This window comes from Rhinoraja longicauda, chromosome 9, assembly GCF_053455715.1.
Source record: "Rhinoraja longicauda isolate Sanriku21f chromosome 9, sRhiLon1.1, whole genome shotgun sequence".
Classification (NCBI taxonomy): domain Eukaryota; kingdom Metazoa; phylum Chordata; class Chondrichthyes; order Rajiformes; family Arhynchobatidae; genus Rhinoraja; species Rhinoraja longicauda.
This window is the reverse complement of record NC_135961.1, coordinates 41,645,380-41,663,801: the sequence shown is the minus strand read 5'-3', so window position 1 is coordinate 41,663,801 and position 18,422 is coordinate 41,645,380. Positions and strand designations below refer to the sequence as shown.

At 45.3% G+C, this 18,422-nt stretch overlaps 1 protein-coding gene across 7 annotated transcripts in view; it reads right to left on the bottom strand.

Moving 5' to 3' along the window:
- Positions 1 to 18,422, bottom strand: part of LOC144596672 (latent-transforming growth factor beta-binding protein 1-like) — a 289,705-nt gene that overhangs the window by 58,018 nt on the left and 213,265 nt on the right. The gene's annotated exons all lie outside the window — the stretch shown is intronic.

The following is an 18,422-nucleotide window of genomic DNA, read 5'->3' as shown; positions in this document are numbered from 1 at the left end:
AACTTCTTTGGATATATCAAAAGAGGCTCGCGAGGGTAAGCATGGAACCCCTGAAGGGTGACAGAGGGGCATTAATAACCAGTAACGAGGAAATGACAAATTAGCATCAGGGGTCGGTACAGGGCACTGCAAATATCCCAAAGATAACAAAGGGGGCTTATGTCAAATTGCATGGAAGAACTTGCAATAATGTATTTTGCAGGGGACATGTCACCGGTAAAACTAATGGGACATAAGGCAGACAAGTGGCGGCACAGTGGCACAGCTGGAAGAGCTGCTGCCTCACAGCGCCAGAGACCTGGGTTCAATCCTGACCTCAGGGTTTATCAAAACACAGATTTTCAGGCAGATACCAACAAGTTAGAAAGTTACATCTGTAACTCCCTTGTTCAAGGAGGGTAATAAGAAACAGTAAACAGGCCTGTTAGCTTAACGTCTGTTGTTGATAAGATGATGGTGGAGTCCTTCATCAAGGAAAAAAATAGTCACTTAGTCATTGATCGTACAGCATGGAAACAGGGTCTTCAGTCCAACTTGCCCATGCCGATCAAGATGCTACATTATTCCCACTTGCATGCGTTTGACCCATATCCTTCTCAATCTTTCTCAACCATGTACCTGTCCAAATGTCTTTTAAATGTTGTTTTTTGTTAAGTACCTCAGTTGTTAAGTCTCAACTTTCTCCTCTGGCAACTCATTCCATTTACCCACCACCCTCTGTATGAAAATGTTCCCCATCAGGTTTCTATTAAATCTTTCCCCTCTCACCTTAAACTGGTTCTTGATTCCCCTACCCTCAATAAAAGACTAATTATTTACCCTATCTATTCCCCTCATGATCTTATACACCTCTTTTGGGTCACGCTTTATTTCCTGTGCTCAAATGAATAAAATCCTAGCCTGTGACGCCATTTTCAAGGAACTATGTACCTACACTCTGAGATACCCCTGCTCTACAATGCTCCCCAGGGTCCTGTCATTCAAGAAGATCCTGCCCTGGTTTGACTTCCCAAAAGTTACACAATTCTGGAGTAACTCAGCAGGCCAGGCAGCATCTATGAGAGAGGGAATGGGTGACGTTTCGGGTCGAGACCCTTCTTCAGACTGATGTCAGGGGGGCGGGACAAAGAAAGGATATAGGTGGAGACAGGAAGACAGTGGGAGAACTGGGAAGGGAGAAGGGGGAAAAAGGGAGGGACAGAGGAACTATCTATAGTTGGAGAAGTCAATGTTCATACTGTTGGGCTGCAAGCTGCCCAAGCGAAATATGAGGTGCTGTTCCTCCAATTTCCGGTGGGCTTCATTATGGCACTGGAGGAGGCCCACGACAGAAAGGACAGACTGGGAGTGGGAGGTGGAGTTGAAGTGCTCAGCCACCGGGAGAGCAGGTTGGTTGAGGCGGACTGAGCGAAGATGTTGAACGAAACGATCGCCGAGCCTGCGTTTGGTCTCGCCGATGTAGAGAAATTGACATCTAGAGCAGCGGATACAATAGATGAGGTTGGAGGAGGTACAGGTGAACCTCTGTCTCACCTGGAAAGACTGTTTGGGTCCTTGGATGGAGTTGAGGGGGGAGGTAAAGGGTGTTGCATCTCCTGTGGTTGCAGGGGAAAGTGCCCGGGGAGGGGGTGGTTAGGGTGGGAAGGGACGAGTGGACGGTAGCGCAGCGGTAGAGTTGCTGCTTTACAGCGAATGCAGCGCCGGAGACTCAGGTTCGATCCTGACTACGGGTGCTGTACTGTAAGGAGTTTGTACGTTCTCCCCGTGACCTGCGTGGGTTTTCTCCGAGATCTTCGGTTTCCTCCCACACTCCAAAGACGTACAGGTATGTAGGTTAATTGACTGGGTAAATGTAAAAAAAAAAAAAAAAAATTGTCCCTAATGTCTATAGGATAGTGTTAGTGTGCGGGAATCACTGGGCGGTGCGGACTTGGTGGGCCGAAAAGGCCTGTTTCCGCGCTGTATCTGAAATATGAAAATAAAAATATGAAAAAATATGGACCAGGGAGTTACGGAGGGAACGGTCTCTGCGGAACGCAGAAAGGGGAGGAGATGGGAAGATGTGGCCAGTAGTGGGGTCCCGTTGGAGGTGATGGAAATGTTGGAGGATGACTTGTTGGATACGCTGGCTGATGGGGTGGAAGGTGAGAACAAGGGGGATTCTGCCCTTGTTATGAATGGGGGGAGGGGGAGCAAGAGCGGAGCTGCGGGATATAGAGGAGACCCTAGTGAGAGCCTCATCTATAATGGAAGAGGGGAAGCCCCGTTTCCTGAAGAATGAGGACATCTCTGATGCCCTATTGTGGAACACCTCATCCCGGGTGCAGATGCGGCATAGACGGAGGAATTGGGAGTAGGGGATAGACTTTTTGAAGGGGTCAGGGTGGGAAGAGGTGTAGTCCAGATAGCTGTGCGAGTCAGTGGGTTTATAGTAGATGTCAGTCACTAGTCTGTCTCCTGTGATGGAGATGGTGAGGTCCAGAAATGGTAGGGAGATGTCGGAGATAGTCCAAGTATATTTAAGAGCAGGATGGAAATTGGGGGTGAAATGTATGAAGTCAGTGAGTTCTGCATGGGTACAAGAGGCAGCACCAATGCAGTCGTCGATGTAGCAGAGGTAGAGTTCGGGGATGGGGCCAGTGTACGTCTGGAACAAGGATTGTTCGACGTACCCGACAAAGAGGCAGGCATAGCTAGGGCCCATGCGAATGCTCATAGCTACGCCTCTGGTTTGGAGGAAGTGGGAGGAGTCAAAGGAGAAGTTGTTAAGGGTACGAACCAGCTCTGCTAGGCGGAGGAGAGTGTTGGTAGATGGGGATAGGCTGGTTCTACGGTCGAGGAAGAAACGGAGTTCTTCAAGACCATCCTTGTGGGGGATGGAAGTGTAGAGTGACTGGACATCCATGGTAAAGATGAGGGAGTGGGGGCCTGGAAACCGGAAGTTACCGAGGAGACGGAGAGCGTGTGAGGTGTCTTGGACATAGGTGGGGAGGCATTTAACCAGGAGGGATAGGATTGAGTCGAGGTAGGTGGAAATAAGTTTGGTGGGACATGAGCAGGCAGAGACAATGGGTCTGCCGGGACAGTTCTGTATGGATTTTAGGTAGAAGGTAAAATCGGGCCGTGCGGGGCCATCAGTCTGAAGAAGCGTCTCGACCCGAAACATCTCCCATTCCCTCTCTCCTGAGATGCTGCCTGACCTGCTGAGTTACTCCAGCATTTTGTGATACCTTCAATTTGTACCAGCATCTGCAGTTATTTTTCTACACCTCCCAAAAGTTACATCTTGCACTTATCTGCACTAAACTTCATTAGGTCAGCCCACTTGCCCCACTGATCAATATACTGCTGTAATTTTTGATAGCCATCGTCGCCATCTACGATACCACCCACTTCAGTGTCATTTGCAAACTTACTAATCATGCCTCCGACGGTCTCATTCAAATCAATGCTACAAACCACAAACAGCAATGGGCTCCGCACTGATCCCTGAGGCACACCAGTCTGAAAAACAACCTTCCACCATCACCCTCTGCTTCCTTCGGTGAAGTTGAGTAAGGCTGTCAAGAAGGCTGTCGGCACATTGGCCGACCTCAGAAGTTGGGAAGTTATGTTACAGTTGTACGACATTGATGAGGCCACATTTAGAGTATTGTGGTCAGTTTTGGTCACCGTTATAGGAAAGATGCTGTTAAGCTGGAAAGGGTGCAGAGAAGATGCACAGAATCATTGTAAATAAATCTTTAAAGAAACATCTAAATCTTGCTTTAGCCCCAGATTTAGTTCTGCTACTCACATCATTCCCGGGAGGTAAAATGAGAGCTAGGAAACCAGAATTATGTCACTGAATTTGATGAACAACAGTGGAGTTCAAAACCAACTTCAAAACAGTTCCTGTTGTGATAGTTGCACGATGGACCCCTCTCTGACAACATTAGTAAGTTAATAGGTTATGCTGTAGGCTGTGTAAACTGTTTAAAGCTTGATCTTCTACCCATCCACAATTCTTCTACCCTTTGGAAGTGGCCTCTTGCCTCCTACTTTTGAAGAGTTATGCAGTTAAATTGCAAAACTGATGGCAAAGTAATACCAGATGTCTGGATGGACTTTGACTGGCTGTATCTTCCTCAATAATAATCACTATCACTGTTTCCAAAGAGTATACTTTCAACTTTGGGAAATGTAATATTGAGGAGTAGACACAATGTCAGCATTACGCTAGTGTGTGAAACAGTCTTTGGTTGGTATGTTAAGTAAATTGTGTCGTTTTTAAAACAGATTGATGACAAATTTCATCAAATGAAAGATGTTAAACAAACTCGACTCATGACTGAGAACATTAAATGGACCGTTAGTTACCACGACATGACCTTTCAGCTGGATTTCTCCCTTCCCACTCTCTGGCATGAGAATAAACCTTTGTAAAATTGAGTGTGGCGTTCAATCAAAACAGCAATTCATTTTGCAATACTGACGCCAGAATGAACAGAATAGGGGAAAACAGAGATAATTCCACATTAACAAACTGAAATTCTCACTGAAATGGGATTTCAATTTCTCTGCGGCTATTAATGAATCCACCCATCACAAGTGGAGGATCGGTGACCAAACTGGGAGCTCTTGCTGAACCAACAACGTTCTAAGCACTAGGTACGATGAAATCATATGCCTGCACCATAGCCCGTTCTTCAGAGTCGCAGAACCCTTCCCTCTCAATCCAATGGGGCCTCATTTCTCAATACTACCAGAGAACTTCTTGGTGAAGCTGATCCACTTTCTCCTGTAGTTTTCTTGGTTTCGGTAGGAAGTAAGGAATATAATCATCACTGAGAATCCAGAAATGACTTTACCTTGATTCCTGAAGTCCTTTCCCGTAGTTTAGGAGCTAATTTCTGTTTGACACATCTAACCAATCATCCAGGCCTCAGGCTAAGGCAACTGTATTCTCAAAGGAACAAATGATTTTTAAATTGCATTGATTTTAATTTTGCCAAAAATGATGTAACTTGTTTCTTGTTATCTAAACCCAGGTCAAATTCTTGATTAATATGGATGTCAGAGGTTATGGGGAGAAGGCAGGAGAATGGGGTTAGGAGGGAGAGATAGATCAGCCAGGATTGAATGGCGGAGTAGACTTGATGGGATGAATGGCCTAATTCTACGCCTATCACTTATTACCTATGATTAAATTAGATTCAGGAAAGTGCATGCATGGGTTGCTGCTACATCTTGTGCCCACCAAGCCATCCATCCACAAATGATTGCATTACAGATCGTCCTCAAACTTTGAACTTTGCCGGCACTTTAAATTGAATATTATTTGATTCAGCTATTATATTATGTCAATATAAAATGCATATGGCAGGCATGATGCTTAGTATCGGTTGTATGTTTTTGCCTGTACCAATTGCTAAGATGCTATCTTTCCTGTTTCTTTCTTCCGTCAAAAAATAGTATGAGGCCCTTCAACCCCTGCTACCTGTTCACCCACTCATTGATATCCTGCCCAATCCGACCTACTGTTGTCCCTTAATGCGTTAATGTTTTGATCATAAAGGCAGCAAACTCCAACATCACATCAACAGTTCACCTGCGATCAATTCCAGTTTGCAGAAGAGTTCCACATTTCTGGCAGCCTCTTCATCACTTCGTCATTCAGCACGGAAACTGGCACTTAGGCCAACTATCCCATGGGGTATCTACCCCAGTCTATACCAGTCCCACCTGCCGGTGCTTGGCCCATATCCCTCTAAACCTTTCCTATCAATGTACCTGTCCAAATGCCTTTTAAATGCTGTTGTAGTACCTACCCCCAACTACGTCCTCTGGCAGCTTGTTCCATATACCCAACACCCTCCGTGTAAAAAGGTAACCCCTCGGGTTCCTACTAAATATTTTTCCACTTCTAGACGTTAGAGATACAGAGTGGAAACAGGCCCTTCGGTCCACCAAGTCCGCGCCAACCAGCGATCAACCAGTACACCAGCACTAGTTCTACACACTAGGGACAATTTACAATTTTACCGAAGCCAATTACCCCACAAACCTGTATGTCTTTGGAGACTGCAAGGAAACCGGAGCACCTGTAGTCAGGATCGAACCCAGATCTCTGGCGCTATAAGACAGTAATTCTACCGCTGCACCACTGTGCCGCCCTCTCACCTTAAACCTATGACCCCTGGTTCTTGATTCCCCCACTCTTGGTAAAAGACTTTACGCATTTACCCTATCCATTCCCCTCATGATCGTATACACCTCTATAAGATCACCCTTCATCCTTCTGAGCTCCAAGGAATAAAGGCCTAGCCTGCTCAACCTCTCCCTGTAGCTCAGGCCCTCGAGTCTTGGCAACATCCTCGTAAATCTTCTCTGCAATCTTTCCAGCTTAACGTTTCAAGAACAATTTCTTTCCTGCTGTTATCAGACTCTCAAATGGATATCTCATATGCTAAAGATGAATTCATAATTTCCCAATCTACCTCTTTGTAGCTGTTGCAATGTTTTGTATCTACACTTTCTTTGTAGCTATCAAACTATATTTTGGACTCTCATTTCCTTTTCTCTGCATTACTTGGTGTGTTCATGTACGGTATGATTGTACTCACAAATGATATGATTTGCTTGGATAGCATGCAAAACAACGTTTTGTCACTGTAAGACCTGCCAAGGAAAGGTACTCTGAGAAGCTGAGGAGCAAGTTCCCAGCTAATGACTCCTCTTCAGTTTGGAAGGGCTTGCAAGAAATCACCAGGTACAAGAGGAAAACCCCACGCTCCTTGGACAATCATCAGTTGACCAATGACCTGAACGAGTTTTACTGCAGGTTCGAGCAACAGAAACATAACCCTGGGACCCCCTCCCCCCATCCCCAATCACCACTTCACACGTACTCAAAGACTGACTCCAGTTTGCAAAGACTGGATCCGTCCCCACCTACTCTGGGCCCTTCCACCCTCCCACCACCCCTCTGCAATCACCAATTTGCACATTCTCACAGCATGACCCCAGATTAACAATAGAAATTGCGGAGGTGGAGAGGCTATTCGGAAAACAGAAAAGCCGGAAATCTCCAGGACCGGACAATGTTTCCCCCTCTATCCTCAAGCTCTGTGCCGAACAAATGGCACCGATCTACACAGACATTTTCAACCAGTCCCTGCAAATCTGCACTGTCCCTGCCTGCTTCAAGGTCTCCACTATTGTCCCTGTACCCAAATACAAGGATCACTGGTCTTAATGACTACAGGACTGTCTTACTTACCTCTGTAGTCATGAAGACCTTTGAAAGACTTGTGCTGGCCCAGCTGAAAAACATCACAAACCCCCTGCTGGACCCCCTGCAGTTTGCATATAGGGCCAATAGATCGGTGGACGACGCAGTCAACCTAGGCCTGCACTTCATCCTCCAGCACCTAGACCGCAAGGGGACCTATGCCAGGATTCTGTTTGTGGACTTTAGCTCTGCTTTTAACACCATTGGGCCAGAGCTACTACACTACAAACTCTCGAAGTTGACTGTGCCTGAACCCCTCTGTCAGTGGATCATCAACTTCCTGACAGACAGGAAGCAGCATGTGAGGCTGGGAAAGCACATCTCGGACTCGATGACCCTCAGCATAGGAGCACCGCAAGGTTGCGTACAATCCCCTCTCCTTTACTCTCTACACCAACGACTGCACCTCCACAGACTCCTCTGTCAAGCTCCTCAAGTTTGCGGATGACACAACCTTGATTGGACTGATCCAGGATGGGGAGGAATCTGCCTACAGATGGGAAGTGACACAGCTGGCGTCCTGGTGCCATCGCAACAACCTGGAGCTCAATGCTCTCAAGACAGTGGAACTAATTGTAGACCTTCAAAGAGATTCCCCTCCCCTCCCCCCACTCACCAACAACAACATCATAGTCACATCTGTGGAGTCATTTAATTTCCTTGGAACCATCATCTCCAGGGACCTTAAATGGGGGGCCACCATTGACTCCACAGTCAAAAAGGCCCAACAGAGGATGTACTTCCTGCGGCAACTGAAGAAACACAATCTGCCACAGGCAATGATGGTTCAATTCTATACTGCTATCATTGAGTCTGTCCTCACCTTCTCCATCGTGGTCTGGTTTGGCTCAGCCACCAAGCACGACATCCGGAGGCTGCAACGGATCGTTCGCACAGCTGAGAAGGTTGTTGGCTGCAACGTTCCCCCATTGACAAACTGTACGCTGCAAGGGCCAGGAAGCAAGCGGGCAAGATCATCTCTGACCCCGCTCACCCTGGCCACAAACTCTTCAAAGCACTTCCCTCTGGAAGGCAACTCCGGACTGTCAAAGCAGCCACAGCCAGACATAAAAACAGCTTTTTTCCATGAGTGATAGTTCTACTCAATAACCAAAGTCTGTAGTCTCTTTTTGCTCTGATTTATTTTCACCCACATGTTTAGACCGTAATGTTGTATCCTTATTGTTTTGATGTGGTTATGCTTTATTCTTAATTGTTAACTGTATGTTTGTGTTGTCATTTGTGAGCGGAGCACCAAGGCACATTCCTTGTATATGCCAATAAACTTATTCATTCATTCATTCATTCATTCATTCATTCATTCATTCTGGTACACGAGATAATAATAAACCAATACAAACAGATGCTACAGACTGCAGCCGCAATGCACCAGTGGTGATGGGAATGAATGTTTAAGGAGGTGGACAGGTTGCTAATTATGAGGGCTGTTTTGTCCTAGATGGTGTTCATCTTCTCGAACTGTAGAGATCTTTTGGAGGTGTAGTCCTATATGTAAGTGGAAGGTATTCCAATCATAATCATGGTAAGCTTGTGAATGGTCTTGTTGAAAAGCTGCTCGCCCTGATTGGAGACCCAAAAACTAAGGGATATGAGGCTGCGTATTTAAGACTGTGATCAAAAGAAACTTCTTCAGTCAGACGGTGAAATACACTAGAATTTGTTCCACCCAAAGGAGCCTATGGATGCATTATCACTGAATATATTGAGATAAAAGATCTCTGCATAAAACTCCAGGCAAAACAAAAAGAACCTGAGCTAAATGATCAGCCTTGTAGAACGAAAGAGAAAACTCAAAGGAGAATATGGTGTACTTCTGATTCTTATTTTTTATATTCTGATTGGAGTACAAAGCTGAAGCATGGTGTTGTTTCAGTTCAGTTTAACATTAAAGGACCACTGACAAAAATGCAGACTGCCTATAAATTGCAACATGAAGAACAGATCCTGATAGTCTATAGGAAAATGAACAGCTGGTAAAAGGATTCTCTATGATGGATGGGCAGCAGGCTTAAGTGTCTTAACATCCAGATCTTGCCAGACAAATATACTTTCTATTGAAAAAACACAAAAAGAGAAACATTCTGCAAATTATAAAATTCACCAAATCAAGTGAAAGGAAGTGGAGAGAGTTGGATGGGGAGATGTGGTGGGAGCCTCAGGACTGAAGGCATGACAGCAAGAAACTGGGTGGCAAGATTGGTTAACTGTAGTGATTGGCTGGGAAGTGACATTAGATGGAAGAATCATAACATACATGTTCAAGATGCAGAAAATATTTCAAGAGTCAAGAGTGTTTTATTGTCATATGTGCCAGATAGAACAATGAAATCCTTACTTGCAGCAGCACAACAGAACATGTAAACATAGTACTCTTAAACAATACAAGGAAAAAAAAGTTATTTGTGGGTGTATATAAAACATGTGCGTGTGTATATATATATATATATATATATATATATATATATTTATATATTTGTGTGTGTGTGTGTAAATATATATGTGTGTATGTATGTAAATCAACAATAGACAATAGGTGCAGGAGTAGGCCATTCGGCCCTTCGAGCCAGCACCGCCATTCACCGTGATCATGGCTGATCATCCACAATCAGTACCCCGTTCCTGCCTTCTCCCCATACCCCTTGACTCCGCTATCATTAAGAGCTCTATCTAACTCTCTCTTGAAAGTATCCAGGGAATTGGCCTCCACTGCCTTCTGAGGCAGAGAGTTCCACAGCTTCACAACTCTCTGAGTGAAAATGTTTTTCCTCATCTCCATTCTAAATGGCCTACCCCTTATTCTTAAACTGTGGCCCCTGGTTCGGGACTCCCCCAACATCGGGAACATGTATATATATATATTTATGGGTGGCGCCATACAATGGCAGCCTCGCCAACAGTCTGTCTTGTCCTTTTCTTTCTTTGTTGTTTTTAGTATGTTTTAGTGTATGTTTAGCTTTGTATTATGTGGGGGGTGGGGGTGGGAGGGGTGGGGGAAACTTTTAAAAATCTCTTTCCACAACAAAGATGCAATTTTTTTCCGTATTGTATCTCCGTCTGCGCTGCGGCCTAACATCGAGGAGCTGGCAGCCTTTTGCTGGGGATCGACTTTGGGAGCTCCGACCTCAAGAGCCTGAGGACTTAACATCGTGGAGCTGGCGGTCCCTTTGTCAGGGATCGACCTCGGGAGCTCCAACCACGGGAGCCTACGGACTTAATATCATGGAGCTCGTGGTCCCTTGGTTAGGGACTGACTTCGGGAGCTCCAACTGCAGGAGCTTCGTCCGCCCCGATCGCGGGAGCTTTGATCACCCCGACGCAGGAGCTTCGATCACCCTGGCGCGGGAGCTTCAATCGTCGGCTGTGGGAGCTTCAATCACCCCGACTGCGGATGGTTCGACTGTCCCATCCGTGGGAGAACGAGGAAGAAGATAAGACTTTATTGCCTTCCATCACAGTGAGGAATGTGGGGATGCTGCTGTGGTGGATGTTTATGTTAACTTTTATGTGGTTGTGTGTCTTGTTGCTTTTTTCTGGTGTGACTGTACGGTAAATCAAATTTCACGGTACCTTAAATGGTACACGTGACAATAAAGGACCATTGAACCATTGAACATAAACATAAAAACAAACAAATAATAACATTGCAAAAAAACAAAACCAAAGCCCCCAAGTCTATGTAATTCAGAGCCTATTTGGAGGTTGTTGCGTTTAATAGCTTGATGATTGTAGGGAAGAATATTTGCCAGTTCATGGAGGTCAGTTCACTGGAGAGGAAAGCTCGCAGCATTCAACAATTAAATCAAGTTCCAATGGCAGACAACTTGCCAAGACCTGGACTCGCCATCATCTCACAAACAGAAACTAATGGAAACACTCAAAGGTGTAGGCAGTGTCTGTGGTGGCACAAACAGAACAAACATTCCAGGTTGGTGACCTTCTGTCAGATTTAGCAATAAGTGGAGAGTATCAGTTTTAAGTTGTGGAGGAAGGAACTGCTGTTCTGGTTTACACCAAAGATAAACACAAAATGCTTGACTAACTCAGCGAGACAGGCAGCATCTCTGGAGAGAAGGAATGGTTGACGTTTCAGGTCAAGATCTCGTCCGAAGAAGGGTCTCGACCCGAAACATCGCCCATTCCTTCTCCAGAGATGCTGCCTGTCCGCCAACTTACGTCAGCATTTTGTGTCTATCCATCTAATTCTTAGATGGCACAACCCCTTGGGCAAACCCCAAATGGTTGCAGTCCAGACGGCCAAACTCAATCCAAAACCATGAGGATAACTGCTATGGGGAATGGTCAACATGAGTTGCTTTTCTTCTACTGGGTTAAATCATGCACTTTGGGCCATTTAAAGAAAAACTCAGATTCTTGCTAACTTACCGAAACATATGATATCTAAGAGATCACCACTAACCAGCACATCCCACAGGGTACTTATGAACCACAGGAATTATTTGCTGCAAGGCAGCATGGACCCATTAGTACCATTCCCCTTCTTATAGCCTTGCTACATGTTCACTTATATACCCATAAACTATCTTCGATTCTTTTGCCATTAACCCACATCAAGAGATAATTTAGTTTAGTTCAGAGATACAGTGTGGAAACAGACCTTCGGCCCACCGAGTCTGTGCCGACCAGCAAGCCCCATACACTCGCACTATCCTAGTGTGGGAGGAAACCGGAACACCCGGAAAAATGTTTTCCATCTCCACCCCTTTCTGCTGAGGCTGCTCTGATTAATCAGTTTTTGAAAAAAGTGATTAACAATAATCACAAATGATTAATCACGATTAATCGATTAAAGTGATCACATTTCTAAACTCTCTTTTCTCTAAAGCTAGTACTAGAAAAGGATGGCATGCAAATTCCGTGTTTTGTAAATAAATGTTTGGTAACTTTTCAGCCAGTTGATCCAGTAAAGCTAAGCAAAAATGTGAACATAATCAGTTAAATGCATTCAGAAAATTTCATATAGCAAAATGTCAGATAACTGGACTGATTTTCAAGACAAGAAGTCGGACGTTTGGCACAACGTTCTTGTGAACAAAAACAATTGGAATGAAGTGCAAGCATTTTGAAACTACTTTCAAATACCAGCCATCCCCTGCGTTATTCAAATATCATCTGGAACACAAACATGCCTTCAAATTTGACCCAATGTCTTCAAACAAGTCACCCATCCAGCACAAATCAGGGAACAATTCTTTTGCATTTCAACAAGAATGCCGAGTTTGTTATAGCACGTTTGACAGCTTTAGACAGAATTCTGTTTGCACCTATGGCCAAAATCAAAATCAATTTGGTTGACATCAAAAGCAACTGGAAGGCACAATGTCTGAAAACCCCAAGTGCGAGAGAGGGAATTTGTGATATTAATTTTAATTTAATTTAAAATCGTTGAAAACATTAGCGACGCAGTGGTGCTGGTTTCCGACGGGCACGGTGACGGACGCACCACACATCTCTGTCCTCCATACAGTTGGCAAGCTCCTCTTTTGTCTCTACATATGCATCTTCCATCAACGTCTTCAGCATCGTCTTGTTTGGTCGTCCCGGGTTCCGTCTTCCATGGGCGGGTTCCCACAGCACAACTTTGTTTGCTGGTGTTTCTGGATGGCGGTGGCAATGACCAGCGAGCCTCATCCTTCTTGACCTGATCTTCTCGGTCAGAGGTGGAATCTCCCCATAGAGCTGGGCCTTGGTGATGTGGTCCCTCCAACTGACATTTTGAACTTTTCTGAGCATTCGGGTGTAGACACCATTGAGAGACTTGGACAGTGCTCGAGTGAGAGTCCATGCCTCACACCTGTACAATAATATTGTCTCTACAGTTGCATGGAAGAATCTCAGTTTGAGACCCTTAGACATCTGAGATGTCCAGATTTTCCCCATGTTATTGAGGGCTTTCCATTCGAGTATTTTCCAGACCTTGATGTCATTCGCCGAGTTCCGCATCCTCACTCCTAGGTACTTGAGGTCCTCCACTTTCTTGAGAGATGCACTGCCACTGGTCTTAGGAGGCTCATGGTCACCACCGTTGAACGCCATGTACTCCGTCTTCTTGGTATTGAGGTGGAGGCCCACTTTCTCGCACTCCATCTCGACCCTGCTGAGCAGCTCCTGTGTCTCCCCAATTTGGTCTGACAGCAGGACGATGTCATCAGCGAAGTCGAGGTCTGACAAGTTGACTGACCCGATTCTTCTCGAACGCCTTGGAGTGATTGTGAAGCCGAGGTCCTCATGTTCCTTGAGCGCCTGCCTCATTGCAATCAAGGACAATGACAAAGAGAAAGGGTGCCAGCGTGTCTCCATGTAAGACCCCCGTGAGGATTTTGAACACTTTGCTCTCGCCACCCAGGATATTTGTGATATAGTCATGAAATTTGGAACAAAAATCCAGGAAGAAATGAAGCAGGAACTGAAGGACATACAGGAATCTGGGCACTACTTTTCATTCACTTTAGACGAGTGGACCTCAAAGAGAAATCAATACTACATGTTTCTCAATTTTCATCACACTGCCAAACTCTTTAGCCTCGGGATGATATGAATCAATGGTTGAATGCCTACGGCAAGAGGACTAAAACTGACCATTGATAAACGTGACCACGATGGAGCTAGTGTCATGAAGAAGCTCAGTCAAAAATCAGGCGTTTTCCAGCAATTGTGAATTGCATGGCATTTAATTAGCTACGGTTGATGTGCTGCACAGGCAGCCACATAACATGTCTGCTGATGGTGATGAAGATGAGAATGGAGATGATGACACCTATGAAGAGAAGATTGAGGTGTCGGCTATTGAGGACGAAGGCGATGATGACTCCATCAGCGAGTGGGTTGACTCCATCCGTGGATGCTGATGTTCAACTTGCAGACAACGTTGCTGAATTGATTCGAAAAAATCAATTGCTAAGCTTTCCCACAAATCACCCGTGAGAAATAATTTACTGCAACATCTAGTCAAAGGTGAAAAAAGACATGAGATGGCTTTGATCCTTGACGGCAAGACACGTTGGAATTCAACACTGACTATGCTGAGGCGGTTTTTGAAACTGAAAGATATCATACCAACAGTGCTTGGTGAACTTTATGTAAGAAAGAACTGCAGATGCTGGTTTAAATCGAAGGTAGACACAAAATGCTGGAGTAACTCAGCGGGTCAGGCAGCATCTCTGGAGCGAAGGAATGGGTGATGTTTCGGGTCGAGACCCTTCTTCAGACTACGGCATTTTGTGTCTACCTTAGTGAGCTTTCATCCACTCATCTTTTCCCATCTGAAATTGAATTGCTGCTGAAGTGAGCTGAAACTTTGGATTTGATTGAAATGAGTGCCCTCGCCCTTGGACAACGTGATTGCAACTCAGGCAAAGCTGATAAAATATTTGATTTCATGCCGACCATTCTGGAGCAGCAACCTGGTGATATCGGCAGAAAACTGTATGAAGCTGTTCGCGCCAGGATCAAGCAAAAAGGAAACCCAGGCATTTAAGGACTCCTGAGGTACATGGATGATCCAATGGATTATGACTCTGCCTGGAACTCCCAACAAGTGATCTTGTCAAAATTGCAGGAGACATTTACATGCGGCTGTTCTCAGAGCAAAGACGTCGAATTATTTGACGACAATGGTGAAGAAGATAGTGATCAAGCTGGACACGCTATAAAGCAAAGTAAATCAGACGAGCTCGATGCCATTCTCTCCAGAAAGAATGTCAAGAAGCCGAAGCCAGTGGAGTCATATTCAAACCCACAAGACATTTTGAAGATATTGAAGCGAGAAATGGCTGTCCCGGAAAGCAAGCCGAAATACCCAAGCACACTTGAAAAAGTGTACAGAGCACTCGTGACAATTCAACCTAGCTGAGTTGAATCGGAAAGAGGTTTTAGTGCTGCTGGCCTCTTTGTCACGAAATTGCACACATCACTATCACTGACTGAAGAGACTGCTGATACCTTATGTATTTTTGAGATCTGACCGATTGGCAGAAAGCCCCCACGATGTGCCATGGAGCTCAACAAGAACGGACAGGGAGTCCTCCACGAGCATTTTGGCAAGCTGCTGAGAAAAAGGACGGACCAGACGGCAGCCGAGAGCAAGACGGGCTGGATGGGCCGCCCGTGGCCACGTTCACCGCTGTGAAGTGGACCCAGTGGGACGCTGCCTGGGGTTGAAGCTTGGAAGCCACCGACCCCGGCCTCAAATCCAGAGAGCCGAGGAGGGGGGGAACTGCTGGTGATGACTAAAGCAAGGAGTGGGCCAGTAGAAGAGAGACTGGGGTATTGCCTCCAGCGCCTTCAAGGTTGCTGTAGGAGGTGTCCCCTAAGACAGAGAAGCATTCGGGCGAGGAGAGGAACATTGGTTGGCGGGGTGAGCTGGTTGAGGGTGACGGAGGAGGTCCTGCAGCAGCCTGGGGTTTACCTGGATCCAGGGGAGCTCAAGTACATCAGCAAAGACCTCGGACTTTTTCTTTTTCTTTCGTCAATGGCGCCAAATTATGGCGATGGGTGCAAGAATGTCACTGCATAGTGCATACGTGACAATAACGAACCACTGAACCATTGACAGCCTCAAATGGGAAATAAAAGTACATTTGCCAAGAAAGAAGATTTTAAGTTGAAAATCACAAAAAAATAATTAATTAATCAGTTAATCAGAAAGCAGCCCTACTTTCCGCCTTCCGCAGAGACTGCTTCCTCTGCAACTCCTTGCTTCACCCCCTCCCTCATTACTTGTCCCTGCAAACGCGGGAGATGCAACACCTGTCCTTCTACCTCCTTCCTTGACTCCATCCCGGGATCCTGACAGTCCTTCCAGGTGAGAGAGGTTCACCCTCAGCTCCTCTAACCTCACAAGTTCACAAGGTATAGGAGTAGAATTAGGCCATTCGGCCCATCGAGTCTACTCTGCCATTCAATCTTGGCAGATCGTTGCCTCCTAATCCCATTTTCCTGCCTTCTTCCCATAACCCTTGACACCCGTTCTAATCACCTCATCTACTGCATCAGGTGTTCACGATGTGGGCTCCTGTACATTGGCGAGACAAAGTGTAGACTCGGCGACTGTTTCGCTAAACACTTACACTTGGTCCGACAAAGCCTCTTGGATCTCCCAGTTGCCAACCATTTTAACTTTCCTTTCTATTCCCATACACACTTTTCTGTCCTGGGCCTCCTCCATTACCACATGCAAATTAGAGGAACTTCACCCCAGATTTGGCTTGGGCACTTTACAACCCAGCGGTATGAATGTTGAATACCCTAACTTTAGCTGACCTCAACAAACACCCCCCCTTCCCACTCCTTTCTGCTCTTCCCCAATTCCCCCCGCCCTCCCCCCCCCCCCCCCCACCTCCTCCTCCACTAATAGTCGTTTCATCAGTCCCACAGTTCGCAACAAACGATGAGTGTTTGTTGGCACTGGGCCTGTACTCACTGGAGTTTGGAAGAATGAGGGGGGACCTCATTGAAACATACAGAATAGTGAAAGGCTTGGATAGAGTGGATGTGGAGCGGATGTTCCCACTAGTGGAAGAGTCTAGGATTGGAGATCAAAGCCTCAGAATTAAAGGACATTCTTTTAGGAAGGAAACAAGGAGAAATTTCTTTAGTCAGAGAGTGGTGAATCTGTGGAATTCTTTGCCACAAAAGGCTGTAAAGGCTGAGGAGGCCAAGTCAGTGGATATTTTTAAGGCAGATATAGATAGATTCTTGATTAGTACAGGTGTCAGAGGTTATGGAGAATGGGGTTAGGAGGCAGAGATAGATCAGCCATGATTGAGCGGTGGAGTACACTTGATGGGCTGAATGGCCTAATTCTACTCCTATTCCTTATGACCATATGAACGATGTTAGCCCTCATGGTATCACACTGTCACTAGCCAACAAACAAGGGACCTCCTTGCTTGAGGTAATCTGTTGCTGGCCCTGATTTGTCCTGGTCTTTTCTTGCTTCCAGTTCCCCTCTCCACCCCCTCAACTACAAGCAGTCTGAAGAAGGGTCCCGACTTGAAACGTCATCCATCCACCTTCTCCAGAAATGTTGCCTGCTCTGCTGAGTTACTCCAACACTTTGTGTCTATCTTAGATAATGGCAAATTTTGGCTAAGATATAGAACTATCCTACTTCCCTGGCAGCTTCTGGTCACCAGTCATTATAAAGCTTGGTCTCACCATTTTTAATCATCAAAGATTGCTGTGAAATGGCTTGAGATTTTTTCAGTGTGTTAAAGGGATATATATAAATGCAAGTTTATGCTTCTTCCATTTAATCCTAGCCCAGAAGAAACCTCACCTGCTCCATAATCATTCAGTCCTGCCAGTCCCATTTTCTTGTAGCCCTACAACTTATTTCCCTTGCAGTACCAATCCAATCCAATTCAATGTCACTCTAATAGATTTGTTTTTTACTCGGTCAAGTAAAAGTGTTTTTCCTCCAAGCTGCATATACTGTTCAACCTCTCTGATATGGATACTGTATCCTCAAGTTTGATCTTGTGCATTGCTATCAGAATCTTCACTCCGAGAAGAACAAATCACAGTGTACATATCTAATCCAATCCAGTAAATCTTTTCTGTGCCCACTTGAGGACCTGTACATCGTTTATAAAAGAGAGTGACCAGAATTGGATCCAATACTCTGCTGCTTTGCCTTACTTTTGGATAGATTTCAAATATTCAGCCCTAAGAATGTTTCCATGTTTCCTGTGAAATGTAACACAATACCCAAGTGCTCACAGCATATATCTCAGAAATTATACAGTAGAATGGAAAATAGATCCAATACCAACCAATACAGCTTCTTCACTTACATAGCACCTTTCGGTTGAACAATGTAGTTTCAATAACTGTCGTGGAATGTTGGAATGTGTCTGAGCTCAGTACAACGCTGGCAAGATTTACTACAAAAAGTCACGGCGGCCAGCCATTCACATTTATTCAGTCTCTGTGTGGGTTTTGTATCAATAAGCTTATTAAAAAAATGCAATTCCAGTTTAACTAGAGATTACCAACAACCGTACAGACTGGTGGCATCTACTTGCTCTGGGTGCTTATAACTTACTTGAGGTCCTTTGCTATTTGGGGGGAACGTTTCATAAATAACTGAAGACTGAACTGAGAAAAT